The sequence below is a fragment of the Mastomys coucha genome, unplaced genomic scaffold, assembly GCF_008632895.1.
Source record: "Mastomys coucha isolate ucsf_1 unplaced genomic scaffold, UCSF_Mcou_1 pScaffold14, whole genome shotgun sequence".
NCBI classification, from domain to species: Eukaryota; Metazoa; Chordata; class Mammalia; order Rodentia; family Muridae; genus Mastomys; species Mastomys coucha.
In genome coordinates this window covers 55,140,778-55,156,270 of record NW_022196896.1, presented here as the reverse complement: position 1 = coordinate 55,156,270, position 15,493 = coordinate 55,140,778, and positions in this window count along the sequence as shown.

Below are 15,493 nucleotides of genomic sequence, written 5' to 3'. Positions count from 1 at the left end.
AGGATCCTGACCTGGCTGCCCTGCCACTTGTGAGGCCTGTGCCTCCTGGCTGGTCCCGCCTTAGAGAATCAACCAGAGAGAAAAGGTGGATCTCATCTGAGTCCCTGGGTTAGTGCACTTCCTAGACGCAACCTCTCCATTTTCAGGGAATGGGTAGAGACTGCTGTGGATCCCCTGCTGTCACTCCTAGGTATAGAGGGAGGTTTAGAAGATCCTGTCCCTAGCTGCCCTGCCAATTGTGAGGCCTGTGCCTCCTGGCTATGTTCTTTTCTTATTATACTTAGTATCTAATTGGAAACAAAATTAATTTTCGTTGGTACTATTGCTCCTCTGTTGTTATTCAATTTGATACATAAGTTTGTCTTTGAAATCTTGAGTCTCTTCATAAAGCATATCAGTTTCACTTGATTTTTATTGATGGTAACACAATATTCAGCGATTTAATGTGAATCCACCTCAGAAGGTAATAATATAGGTTGTTATTCCTGACATATTGCAGTAGGTTCTAAACTTATTTAGTTATCTTCTAGAGTGCTTAGACCACACATCATCATGATTTTTAAGTTCACACAGAAGACCACAAGGGCTGTTGTTGTTGCTATTGCTGTTTTTTAAGAGCTATTTCAGCCGGGCAGTGGTGTGCATGCCTTTAATCCCAGCACTTGGGAGACAGAGGCAGGCAGATTTCTTAGTTCAAGGCCAGCCTGATCTACAGAGTGAGTTCCAGGACTATACAGAGAAACACTGTCTTGAAAAATCCAAAAACCAAAAACCAAAAAAAAAAAAAAAAAAAAAAAAAAAAATGAATCCTTTAGCTAGCATATCCCTTACATATGATGCCTGAGCTAGTAATTTGTTTTTCATATACTTAATGTCTGTCTTTGTTACATTGTATATATGTCACAGCTAATAATCATACATCATCTGATATTTCTTTTTACATCTGTATTAGTACATCAACTTTTATAGTTGTTGATGTTTGAAAGAATGATGAGCACTGTCAGCTGCCAGAGAAAAACACCTTTTGAAAATATAAATGCTGAAGACAATACAACAGAATATTTTAGATTTGTATGAAATATGTTATGTATAGCATAAATGCTCCATAACTGCAAATAAAACGGAAATAAGCCAATGCTTTTTTCAACAGATGATTGTGCTATTAGCTATTAAAACATTTTTAGAATTAAATATGTTGAATCAAAACCATAATAAAAATTTCTCATATTTGCAAGGATAAACATGTATATATAAAATGTAATAGAAGCAAGTATCAAAAATAACAGAAAATACATGAGTAAAAGAACTCAAATATGTGAGTTTGCTTGTTTTAGAACTCCAAGAATTTTAGACCCTGTGATTATAGGAAGGGTGCAGACAACTTTTTAATTTTTTTTCCTTCTTGTAGTTCATTAACATTAAAAAATTTAATTCATAGTTCTAATGTGCATTATAAAAAAGCCTACATCTGATTAACGATTAAGTTATAAAGAGGTAATATACAACTAGATTTCTAAAGATGTATACTATCCTATTTTTTAAAGTGAGTTAAACTACACAAAATAGTGGTTATTACTAGAAATATTTTCAATAAAGTCTTCAATGTGTAAATAGTTTCCTAGTTGCTTAACTAAGGGATCCTGTCATTCTTGTCCATTTGGATTTGTCCTGAGAATTAAATAGAGAATAGGAATATGTCATTATGTAACTTATGTAAGAGAACAAATATGTTTCCTATCCATTAAGTTTGTGATCTTGATCTTATTAGATAAGATTATTCAAATTATGACAGTAAGGATAATTATGACAATTTTGTAGGGCATCAGACAAAAAGTTGCTTTTTATAGGATTGATGCTAAGTACAATAACCTACCTAGTCTGTAACATCTAATAAGTTAGTAGGCCATGACAGGACCTAGGAATTAAAAATTCACAGTACACTGGAAGATATACACAGTTTAGTCTCTTATTTTTTTTTTTGTTTGTGTTTGTTTTTGTTTTTTGAGGCAGAGTTTCTCTGTGTAGCCCTGGCTGTCCTGGAACTCCCTCTGTAGACCAGGCTGGCCTCGAACTCAGAAATCTGCCTGCCTCTGCCTCCCAAGTGCTGGGATTAAAGGTTTGTGCCACCACCGCCCAGCTTAGTTTCTTATTTTGCAAAAGGCAAGGGGAATATGCTAATATAGGTAACTCCATGTTTATGTCATTGAGTAAAATTTGTGTGTTGTTTTAAGAAAGACAAATAGCCGGGCAGTGGTGGTGCACACCTTTAATCCCAGCACTTGGGAGGCAGAGGAGCCTGGTCTGCAGAGCGAGTTCCAGGACAGCCAGGGCTATACAGAGAAACCCTGTCTTGAAAAACCAAAAAAAATAAAAATAATAATAATAATAATAATAATTAACTAGAAGTCCTTAGTAAGTAAACTGATTATCTCTAGCCATTTGCAAGTTTTTGTTTGTTTGATATAAGTGTAGTTCTTTCAAATCAGAAAATATTTGTTGCACCTAGAAATGTCATTTTAGAATTGATGTTTTCAATAGTAAAACAAGGTTTAGTGTGTGTGTGTGTGTGTGTATGCATATTTTAATCCACCTGTTTAAATGTACCTCTTTAATGTTTAGATGCACTTGGGTAGTTTAGATTAATGAGAAATGGGTCATGAATATTAAAGAGAGCAAGGAGTAGTACATGAGATGGTATGGAGGGAGAAAGGAGAAGGGTAAATTTAAAAAAATTATAATAAAACAAGAAAAACTTCACCACCATGGTATCTGGGCATCCTTAGGAGACAATCACACAACATGTGTAGCAGACACAATACCACCATATCACTATTTCATAGCAATTACTATGGTTTATCATTTTAAAAATCTCAGCAGTTTACAAAATTATTTTAATGTTACTTTTCATCAATTCATGTTTTTCTTTATTTTCTATTTTGAGAAAATATTGAAGATAAAAATAATTTATCTTCTCTTATAACTCTTAATTTCAATGTTAAATTAATATATTACTATATAGTCTTGAAACATAATGGGTGTGTAGGGGAACACCCTCATACAAGCAAGGGGAAGGAGGATGGGATAGGGTATTTTCGGGGGGGGGACTGGGAAAGGGAATGACATTTGAAATTCAAGGAAAGAAAATATCCAACAAAAATAAATAAATAAATAAAAACATAAATTCTCCTAGAACCCGGAAGCATAGGAATTAACACTCACACTTTAACTTTGTGTTTAACTCCCATATTGCATAGTCTAAGTTGGAAATTCAAAAAGAGCAAAAGTTTTGTTTGTTCACTGGCACAATGGGAATAATGGGATGCTGTTATGACACTTTCTGATTTCATTCTTTAATATAATATATTTCATAAAATGATCAATAGGGATTGAGGTGATAAGGTCACATATTCATTATACCTCTTTGATCTAATATTGAATCGAAATATTATAAATCTAATTTATCACCTCATACTAACTCATTTTCACAGTTGTAAATTCCAGAAACTGACCCATGATAACTTGAGCATGACAAGAGTTATGAGAGTACATTATGCATAGCTATCAAAATCTATGGAAATTGAATTAAAAACAACTTAAAATACTGAAGACTTAAAAATAAAAAACATTGATTAGAGAAACAAAGGCCCAGGTCTTTGTTACCAAGGAGAGTTTGGGGTCACTCCTGGGTGTTAGAGCAGCCACTGTGGTAGAAAATTCTAATGTGGCCTTTCTTCCTTGGCACATCCCTTATAGAACCAAACCTTTGTGAAGATAGCTCTAATAGTTCGCATCTAAGACATGAGCCATAATATAGCTGTCTGGTGTTTAGAAGGGCCATTATCCAAGCTTTCTAGCCACTGTGCCAGGGTGGGCTCATAGGTATAGGTGAACACCAGCAGTGAATATATAAGGTGTAATTCATCAAAGGGTGGTAGAAAAAGTGTGAATTATGAGGACTGGCAGAATTGAATTTCATTCACATTGTGAATTGTTTGTCTAGTACTTAGTAACATATTAACAATCTCATGATTATCATTATTCCCACATGGCCACTTGCTAAAATAGTACATACCATCTCAAAGTTTATTTAGAAAATTTAGTGAGAAATTTTGTTTAAATATATATGGTACATAATAGCTAAATGTTCAATACACCCACTTCCCAGAGGGGGAGTGGAGGGAGAGGAGAAAAGAAGAGGAGGAGAAGGTTGAAGGGGAGATGAAGGAGGAAGAGGAGAAGGAAGAAGAAGAAGAAGAAGAAAGAGAAAAGAAAAAGAAAAAGAAGAAGGGGAAGGAGAAGGAGTGGGAAAAAGAAGAGGGGAGGAGAGAGATGATATTGATGATATTCTGTATCTCCAAACAGTATTGAAGCTTTCTGTTTTGCATCCTTGGTTGACATTAATAAAACACTTCAAACTGAAGTGGGTGGATACTCTTTCCTGTTGCAAAGAGAACAAAACCCTCAACAAGGAGCAGCTGGAGAAAAGCATTGGAGAGGGGGAAAGCAGAAAATGAGGCATAGCTTCATCATTGAAATTGCACACTAAATCAATGTAATGAAGAACAGAAGAAATTTAACACTTGTGACTGCCATGGTATACTCAAGAGTCATTTTAATGAGATCAACAGAGGAAGAAAGACAAAAGGGTGATTTTTTTTTTTTTATTTTGTGAGTCATGGCAAGAGTTTTAGCTAATATATTTACAGCAATTCTTTACAAAGTCCTACGAAACAAAATATAAGCAATAACTGTGGGATAACTGTTAACCATGGAGCTTTCTTTAGATTTTAATATGGGAACATGTAAGCTAGTTTTTGATTTAAAAATGATGTTTCCTCACTACTTTTGCTAAAAAGTGTAAAACTAAAAATCTGAAGAGTAAAACTTAAATGTTCTAAGGATGGTGAAAATTTCCCCCAAATATAAAAACTTGAGTAGGAAATCAGATACATCAAATGGTACAATTAAAAAGCAGAGTAAAGATAATCTTTTAAAAATAAGTCTCACAAATGACAGTGATTCTGATATACAACTTTAAATGTGAGACTACTGCCACCATGGACTTATGTTATTTTAAAGCTTGTAAGTTAATGGCACAAAAGATCACAGGCTTCCAGTCTGTCAACATGAAGTCAAGTGCAAACCGTGATGAATCTCTGATACCTTGCTGACATAAAAGTTTCATCTGAGACTCTCTCTCCCTGGTTAATTAATGCAGTAGGGAGTGGACCTGGCCCCAGACAGATACCTTTGCTATGAGTTGCAGGAGAGGATTATGTCAACTTCAAAATGAATCTACCCTTCGGCATGATAAAATTTTTATTTACGAATGCATGAGCTTACGTGCTTATCAATTATGTATTTTCTTCTTATTCTTGAAAAGCCATAGGAGTTTTGCTTTACAAGGAAATGTATTTGAGGATCTTATAGAAGACCTCATCTGACATAGATAGAGATGAGAAGGTGAAGGTGAGTTTCATGCCTTTGGTTAGCTGTCAATCATGAAAGTTCCAAGTGACTAATCATTTCCATTGATAACCTGAAAACAGGCTGTCTTTGTTATTTTGCTTTGCAGTTCTAATTAAGACAAAGCTTGAAAATACCCATGCCTATGGAAGTTCTGCATTTGTAGGACACTGAAAGACTGCCAGGCAGTGGTGGCACATGCCTTTAATCCTAGTACTTGGGAGGCAGAGGCAGGTGGATTTCTGAGGAATTTCTTAGTTTGAGACCAGCCTGGTCTACAAAGTGAGTTCCAGGACAGCCAGAGCTATACAGAGAAACCCTGTTTGAAAAACAAAAACAAAAAAAAACAAAATACAAAAACAAAAAACAAAAAGCAAAAACACTGAAACACCATAACACCATAAGTCATCTGCCAGAAACTATGAGACGTCCACATTGGCTTCAAGTCAAAGTCATGTACAGATTATCAAAGGAAAATGAGATGTGAGATTCTGTGTATGATTTTTAGATGCAAAATTAAGAAGCATAAATCTCTACTATGAGAACGAAAGTAAGGGGGGACAATAAGTAGTATGTAGCAGGCTTAAAGTTAACCCCATCATTGGACAAAGCCAGTCTGGCTCTGTGTTTCAAATGTGCTGTAAGGTCTTGAAGTCAATGGATTGTGTGTTTTTCATCCCCTTCTCCCTTTCCTTTATGTTTGTAGACTGTGAAAATAGAATGTAAAAACTCACAAGTAATTGAAGTTTAATCACAGTGCTATATATTATTTAACAGTACAGAATTAGTTATCATAATCAGTAGACATTGCTCATAACTGTCCTCTGTAATGGTATGTATTTACAGTTGGCTACAGAGAATTCTGGCAAGGTAATAATTAGGAACAATTTGCAAAGACAAACAGTATTTATAGCAAGATATCTTGAATATACGAAAAGAGCTATGCAAAAAGAGCTATAGGAGAATTTTATTAACTTGATGAGGTTGCCTAGAGATACACTCGGTGTTGAAATGCTTTCATATTATGGAAAACAAAAATAAAACAAAAACCAAACAAAACAAAAGTCAAAACAAACAAAACAAAAACAAAAAAGAAATCTAGTTATATTATGAGAACCACAAAGTAGAAATTGAATTAAAACAAACACATGGTCACAGAAATTTGGATCGTCAAGACAGATATATAAATGTATATTTATATATAAGCATATATAAATATATATTTCTTATGAAATCTACTAATCTAATGTATCATATTGGTTAATTAAAAACAATTACATTCAGTAACATATTAAGAAGCATATTTATTACATATATAACAACCTCCAAATCTAGCATAATATATGAAAAAAGAGTTGTAGTTACTTTTATTAACGTCAGTATGGAACCACTGACATTACTTGCATTGTGTTAGACTGTCATTGAATGTTTCCTTACAAAGCCAACAGAAGCAATAGAAAGTCAGTTAAAAACGTTTTCTGGAATAAAAGCCTATGAAATAGTTTAGAAAAAATAATATTTTAATAAAATAAATTGCAATTTACTGAAGAAAACAGCAGCATAACATGCTTGATTGAAGGATAGTGTATAAAGTAGTAGAAAATTTCAAATTTAACAAGCACAAACATAACCAGAAATGTATCCGTTTCTGAAAAATGCATTTGTTGATTTAAATAAGTAGTTGGACACATTGTTCTCATGTACATAATACCAACTTCAAAAGACTATTAAGGTGGGGGAACTGAACATCAAGATGGCATGCAAAGCTGATGTTTGATTTAAATTCCTGGAACACTCATAAACGTAATGTGAGAGAATTAAGCCCACAATGTTTTCCTTTGACCTGAACCTACACCTTCATGTGGGACCTTACACAAATCAGGCATAAACAATGATAACAAATATTCCTTGGGAAAAGATTGCTAATGGTTGCTAAATTAGTTTGGACTTTAATAAAATTGCGCTATAAGTAAACGTTTGTATTTCACTGTGCAGATAGAAAATGTCAGTGTAAAATTCTTCTGGTTAAAACAACAACAAAATAAGATTGCTGGGATTCAGCACAACTGCAGTAGCCAGAAGTTTGTCCACCTGCTCTTAGTGTGTTTTTAGTGTTTGGTGGTTTGAACGGGAAATGTTCTCCAAGAACTCAGGTAAATTGAACCCTTAACCCCTGATTGTTGATGCTGTTTGGAGATGTTATATTCCTGTAGCCTTATCAGAGGAGGTAGACCAATTGGGACCAGGAAAGGTCATTGGTGAAGGTGTAGCCTTGTTTGCAGTTGACAGCCCAGAACTGAAGGGGTCCTGCAAAGAAGTTAAGGCTTGGCACCATGAAGAGATTCTGTGAGGGGCTACTGGCAAAGCTTAGTTCTTGGTGGAGACACCCACATATTGTAGATACCAGTGCCATGTAATGATGACCAAGAACAGTAGCTGCAATGGAGAAGAGTCAGCTAGAGCCTAGAATGATACAGTGGGGAGGGCTGGAGAAGTGACTCAAGCCCTCTGTAAGAGCCCAGAGATAATGTGTGGATCCTAGACATTGGAAGAAGAAGCTGTGAAGGTAAAGTTGCCTTGGATGTCCCAAGATATAAGAGATAGCCATGAGTTATCCGCTGAGGAATGCTCTAACAGGGAGTGAAACCAGCCCAAGAAAAGGAAGTCTGTTTCAGTCAACACAGATGAAAGTAGTTGGACACCAGACATGGAGATGCATAGTTTGAAGCTTGACCAGCTGACTTTTTCTCTTGCTTTAGTCAGATAATTCTTCAAGTATGATGTTTTAGAATGTTAATATTTATCCTGTAATATTGGAAGTATGTGATCTGCTTATTGATTTTAATTTTATAGGGGATAACATTTGTGAGATTGCATTTACCTCAACAGAGATTTTGAACTTTGGACTTTTAGACATTGTAGAGATTGTGATTGACTCTGTGAACTTTGGAAGTGGTACTGATTGTATTTTGCATTATGTTATGGTTAGGTATGGCCTCCATAGGCTCATATATTTGAACAAGACTATGGAGGTGAGGTAGTGGAATGAAGAGCTTTGAAAATGCTTGGCCCATGGAAAGTGGCACTATTAGGAGGTGTGGCCATGATGGGGGTGGCATAGCCTTGTTAGACAAAGTCTGTCACTGTGTAGTGGGATTTGAGGGCTCCTATGCTCAAGTTTCACCCACTGTGGAATGAGCTTCTCCTCTTTGCTGCCTGCAGGAGATGGTCTTCCACTGACTGTCTTTGGATTAAGATGTAGAACACTCAGCTCTTTCTAGAGCAGTATGTCTGCCTGGATACTGCCATGCTTCTCACTATGATGAGCATAGACTGAAACTCTATGCTCCAATTAAATGTTGCCCTGTATAAAAGTTACCTTGGTCAAGGTATGTCTTCACAGCAATAAAATCCCAACTAAGACACTGAGTTTTGGTTTTACATAGTCAGTGGTTTAGGGAAAACATTATTAACCCTGGTGGACTAGCTTCATTTAAAAAGTATCTGTCACCAGTTTTCTTATTTCTCTCTTCATAGAACCTGTGTCCTACTACACCTCTGTCTATATCTTCTTTTATGTCACCCCACAGGCTCTTTGTTCTTTCTTGGATTCTGTGGTAACTCCAAGTTATGTAATTACATCTAAGGATTTGATGTTAGAATCCACAAGTAAGAAAAACCATGTGGAAGATGAAGAGATGGCTCAGCAGTTAAGAGCACAGTTCTTCCAGAGGATCCACCTGATTTTTACCTGTATTTGCACACACATATAAGGAATACCAATGTTCTTAAAAGAAATAGAAGATTAAATAAATCACTTTTAAATTACTTACAGGTGAGGTAAGAGTGGATGGGGGGAGCACCCTCATGGAAGCAGGGAAGTGGAGACAAGATAGGGGGTTTCTGGAGGGCAAACTGGGAAAGGGGATAACATTTGAAAGGTAAATAAATAAAATATCCAATAAAAAATAAAAAAAGAATTGTTGGAAAGTAAATGTGTGAGTGAACAGGGAAAGGCAGACGATAGGAAAGGTAAGAGATTAAAATGGTCAGACTCAATCCAGTACCAAAAGGCACTAAAAGCTCATAAATAGATGCCCCAGTGTACGATCTTTTCTCAGACAATTCCAGGTATATACTCCAAATTTCAGAGAATTTTCTGAATCCATCTTCTCTGCCCACTGTACTGGCTCTGATCACGACTGTTGTTATGGTTTCTCCTCCTTGTTGTCTCACTAATAGTCACTGTGGAGCCTTAATACCCCCACATAAGAACATGAGTCATTGTATCTGATTATGAACTGGGGGCAACTCAATGTAAGACATTAGAGACTTTACAGTACGAGGAGGATCAAGTTTAATGTCAGCATGCCCTAGCCAGTTTAAACTGTCACTAAATTTGGAACAATAGACATGAAATAGATATGCAATATAATATTAAGAATAAATTCTTACTCCAATTTACTTCCCACACAAATTAATTATAGACAAAGCCTCCAAGATTATTTGCATTTGGAAACTATGTGAACAAAGCTATATATAGACAAATAAAAAATTAGATAATTGGAGAGCACACAGCTTTGCCAGGCATGGGGATAACCCCAGCACTGCAAACTGAGCATCAGGGAGATCAGGAACTAAGGTGACTCTCAGATTCATGAGGAATGGGAAGCCAGCCTGCATTTAGGGAAACTTTGTCTCCAAAAGTGAAAATTAAAAACACATGCAAAGAAAAAGAGGCATGATTACTCATCATCAAGGAAAATGAAAAAGGGCAGACTGTCTTAGATCAAAAGAATTCCAAGAAATGCGATTAAATTCAATAAATATCTCTTGCTTGGATTTAAATTTAAACATAATTTTTTTTCACCTAAATCCTAGAACTACAATTGATCTGGGCTACATGAAGAAATCTCTACATGCTATAAAGGTTCAGAAATGATCCACTTATCTTAAAAATATGAACTGATATACACAGACTAAACTATCTGCTTGTGGATTATTTGAAAAAATTAAATTTTAAAAGAAGAGGTAAATAATTTACATGTAATAATTAAGTCAATAATTATAAGGATGTGAATGATGAAGAAGAAAAGACACCTTAGAGTCCTTTATCATTTCCATTCCAAGACATTCACAATTCTGTCAAAGTTTTAAAAATTATAGCTTCCCTTTAGAAAAAATTGAGTGAACATAAATGGATGGACAACTCGGATGAAAAGAACATCTATTGTGATTAGGGAAGATATGGGCTTTCAGAAGTAGGAGAGATGAAAGCAATCAATAATAAAGATAAGGGAACAGGGTTAATCCAGTGAACAGGCATTGATATCTGGTGAAACTGTGTAATGTGTATGAAACCTGTTCTACTCTTTACTTGGAAGAAGCATATGGAAGATAATCTCAGTTTTCAAAAAAGTAAATGTATTGAAATGGAAGGGAAAAGTTTCTGCGGGTAATAAAAGTCAAGGGAAGGATTAAGATAGTTTTTTAAAAAATCACATACACATATGTAATGATAAGGATTGAGATACCAAATACAGACACACACACACACACACACACACACACACACACACACACACACACATGCATAGATAGATATAGATATAGATATAGTACATGAATATGAATGATAGAGGGGCAAATGGAAATAAATTTTTATTTATATATATGCATGTGTATATTCACATATATAAACGTGTGTGTGTGTGTGTGTGTGTGTGTGTGTGTGTGCATGTGTATGTAAAACCTTCAAGGCAGACTCCATGCCCTTGCATAGTTGGTCAACAAAAATTAACTCCAAGTTTATTTTTTGGGCTTTCTATATCTTTGTTTTGTTTTGGAATTTTCACCTTTGGTTTTTTGCTTGTATTTGTTTTTGTTTTGTTTTGTTTTTTGTTAAAGGATTGATTTTTTTTTGTTGTTGTTTAGAAAGAGAGTTAGAACACAATGTAATATAAACAGGGAGGTAAGGAGGCTCTAGAAGTCTAGGGAGGAGGTTGGAAGGACCCTCGAGAATGCACCAGAGACTTGGGAGATGAGGAACTCAGGACTCAAAGGGAGAGACCTTAGATGAAATGTCCATCAGTGAGGAGAGGGAACTTATAGAGCCCACCTTCTGCAGGAAGACAGGACATCAAGTGAGGGATGGGGTTGCCATCCCACGGTCACATCTCTGACCCATGATTGTTTCTGTCTGAAAGAATTACAGGGGTGGAAATGGAGAGGAGCCTGAGGAAAAGAAGGTCCAGCAACAGGCCCAAAGTGGGATCCACCTCAAGGGGAGGTCCCAGGGCATGATGCTGTTACTGACATTATGGAGTGGTCACAAAAAGAGATCTATCATGACTGCCCTCCAAAAGACCCAACAATCAGTTGAAAGAGTCAGATGCATATATTTGAACCCAACCAATGTACAGAAGCAGATGACCCCTGTTGTTGAATTAGGGAAGGCTGAAAGAAGCCAAGGAGAACAGAGATCCTATAGGAGAACCTGCAGGCTCAATTAATTTGGACGTCCAAAATCTCTCAAACACTGGACCACCAACAGACAGCATAGACCAGATGATATGAGACCCCAAACACACACACAGTAGAGGACTTCTGGATCTGTGTTCCTTCAGAAATGATGCACCTAACCTTCAAGAGACTGGATGCCCCAGGGAGTTTAGAGGTCAAGTGAGGTGGGGTGGGACATCCACATGGAGACAGAAGGGGTGGGGAGGAGGTGTGGGGTGTGGAGCAGTTGGAGAGTAGATAGAGGGGGAATGCAATATGTGTATAAAATATAAATTAATTTAAAAAGAATACATTGTATGAACTTTAACTAAAAAACCCTCAAAATAAGATTAAAGTAAATATTTTTAAAAGACAAAAAGTGAGTTAGAAAAATAGTAGCAATATTCATTTCATAGTGTTTACAGTATTCAATGCTGTTGTTCCATTTGTTAAATGTCGTAATGTTTATTTTAAATATTTTATCTTGAAAAATCTAAAATCATGATTCCCATGAAACCAAAATAGTGTCTACTGTGGTAAAATGCAGACTGTGGACTATGATAGCCATGAAAACCTTGTGTTCTCTCTAAAAATGGAATTTATGCAAGGTAATCCCTTGGAATGTACATTTTTATTTATATACATGTTTTGTTTATTTACTTATTTATAATTGATTTTATTTAAGTTCTCTGGATGAGAAACTAATGCTTAGCATCAAGATGTCTACCATTGTTATGAACTTTTTTAAGAAAGAGAGTATGTCAACTAAATGTCAGGATAGAGCTAGCTCCCATCATGTACCCTGAAGTAATAATAAAGTTAAAGGCTCAGTCGAGAAATTGAAACCCAATCTTTGAAATGTTTAATGTGATATTTTATGATAAATAATTAAGATGTTAGTAAAACTCTTCAAGCACATTTAAATCTGCACAGCATTATATATGTCAGGGCAGATCTTCCTACATAATAGTCATGTAAATGAAACTTATATAGATACCACTTTGTCCTATATTTAAAAACAAAGTAGTTCAGGGTCATGCTACCTGTGGGTCACACTCATCTCAGTATGACCATAAGAGTGGCTAACACATTTATAAATGGCAATCTCACATTGCAAAGTTTGTACATCAACTGAAAGTTTGTAGGAAGCCCAAAAAATAAAAATATGCAACACAATATTAAGAACTGGACATGGTACAGGATCTGACAGGAAGGATTTACTATGCAACTATTCTTTGGACAGGCAACATGGTATTTCTGAAAGAGTAGATCAAGGGAACCGAATTGAGAAATGAGACAATATACTCATATAATACAGGGACAAACCAAGTGTTCCATGGGGAAGTGGATCTATTTAGTAAATGATGAAAACTAGCCAACCTAGATAGTACCACTCTGGTTCACATACCTACATATAAAAAGTAAAATATTTAAAAATTCTAGAACATAAATAATATCAGTTTCAAAACGGTTTCCTTCTAATTAATAGAAGGAAAAGCCTAATCTACCAAACAGGCAATTGGTAGACGAAACCATTAAGATTTGGTTTCTTCTTCTAACATGTGACAGGTACTTTTTCTGTTATTGATTCTTGGTGAATTTCATATCATGTACCCCAACCCCATTCATCCTTCTGTCCCTTTATGTCTACCCTCTTCCCCTGCAACCTCCTCTACAAAAATGGACTAATAGTGATAATAATGAATGATAATAATAAATAGAAATAAAAACTATCTTGCCAAGGAAGCCGCAGTGTATTTCAGAGTGTCATACAGTTTACCCTTTTGTCCACACATCTTTACTTGCACATGTTTATTCCAGGGAGTCATTGGTGTGGTTTGAGACTTCTTATTCCTTCTACCCAAACAATACTGAATCATCATCTAGACTCCTCACAGATATCCTGTTGCTGTGCAGCTTGGGATCTGCACGGCTGAATCTTCACCTGCTCATACAGTTCACAGATGGTGTTGATGTTGGGGTGGGGTAACTCAGAACCTTGAATGGAAACCTTGATGGAAGCTGAGTTTGTCAACCCACCAGCTGTCCTGTGCCTGTACCACCAGGGCCAGCTCTTCTCCTCTCATGCCCTCGAGGCCAGCTCTCCCATGACCATGCCACCAGGGCCAGCTCTTAAGTGCTGCCTAGATGAGAAAAGAAACCTGCTCTCCCAAGTGCTGCAGCCGATGAGAGACCAGAGCAGCTATCTCTCCCTCATTCCATGCCAACAGAATTAGCTCTCTTATGTTGCCCAGGTAAGGGTCGGCACCAGCTCTCCTGAGGGTGGTGACCAGTGATATTCAAGGCAAGCTGAGCACAGTGCTTGGACATCAGCATGGCCTTAAGTGACTCTCCAGACCAATGACATCGACATTTGCTTTTGGTGTTAACACAGACCACTGACATCAACTCAGACCCTGGAAGTGATAGGACCATGGACCCAGACATAACTCTCTAGAATTAAACATGACCCCCTGCGGCATGGACCTTCAGCGACAGGCATTCTCAAAGAATTAAAATGCTACCAGTAAAGCAAAAAGAAGTTACTTAAACACATGTATGTATAAGGACTTAAATCTAAAATATGCTACTGCTTCTTAAACCTTAACATTAGTAAAACATTTAATTATGAATTGGGAAAATGGGCTCAGGCAGTTTGCCCTAGAATATATATAAAACAAAAGGGCATGTGAAAAATAGGTAGTAGCATACATAACTAATGACATTCCTTTAAAAACAATCTCAGATGTCTCTATACAACTTTTACAGTGCCTAACATCCCAAACACTGTTCAGACCAAATGCACACACTTGAGACAGCAGGAGCTCTCATCTTCTTCTTATCCACATGCAAATTGCTATCACCACTTAGGCAGGCAGCTAAGCAACTTCTTTTTTGTTTTGTTTTGTTTTCATTTCTTTTTTTTTTTTTCCCCGACCTTGTAACCCGATGGCTTTTAATCTGACAATGCCACCAGACTGGCCCATTAGGGGCTGGGTGAGATGGAAAGACAGGGAACATTTCCTACTTTGCAGAGAATCTGGGAACAGCAGTGGCCATTCTGGAGGGCTGTGGCCCCATGCAGGGCATGGTCCGCTTCCTACAGCTATCCTCTGAACTCTGCCTGATTGAGGGAACCATTGACGGCCTCGAGCCTGGGCTGCATGGACTCCATGTCCATCAGTATGGGGACCTTACAAGGGACTGCAATAGGTAAGTCACCCTTTCTAGACACCCCTGTAGCATCTTCAGCTACACACTTTCACATTCCGTCCTCTCCAGTACTCTCTTGGGGGTCTGTATACACAGGCTCGGTATACAGATTAGGAAACTGAGGCTCACAGATGTTAAGTGTCATATGAAAGGCTTCAGAGGGTGTAAATCAACATCTGAGATACAGGGTGACTCCTGGACCCAGGGAAGGGCGGGGCCCTGTGTCTAGTGGTGCCTTCTGTAACATGATTGGTTGTTTACTCCTGCATCTCCTGAAGCAGAAACTCTCAGAAGACACAAGCCACATGCTTAG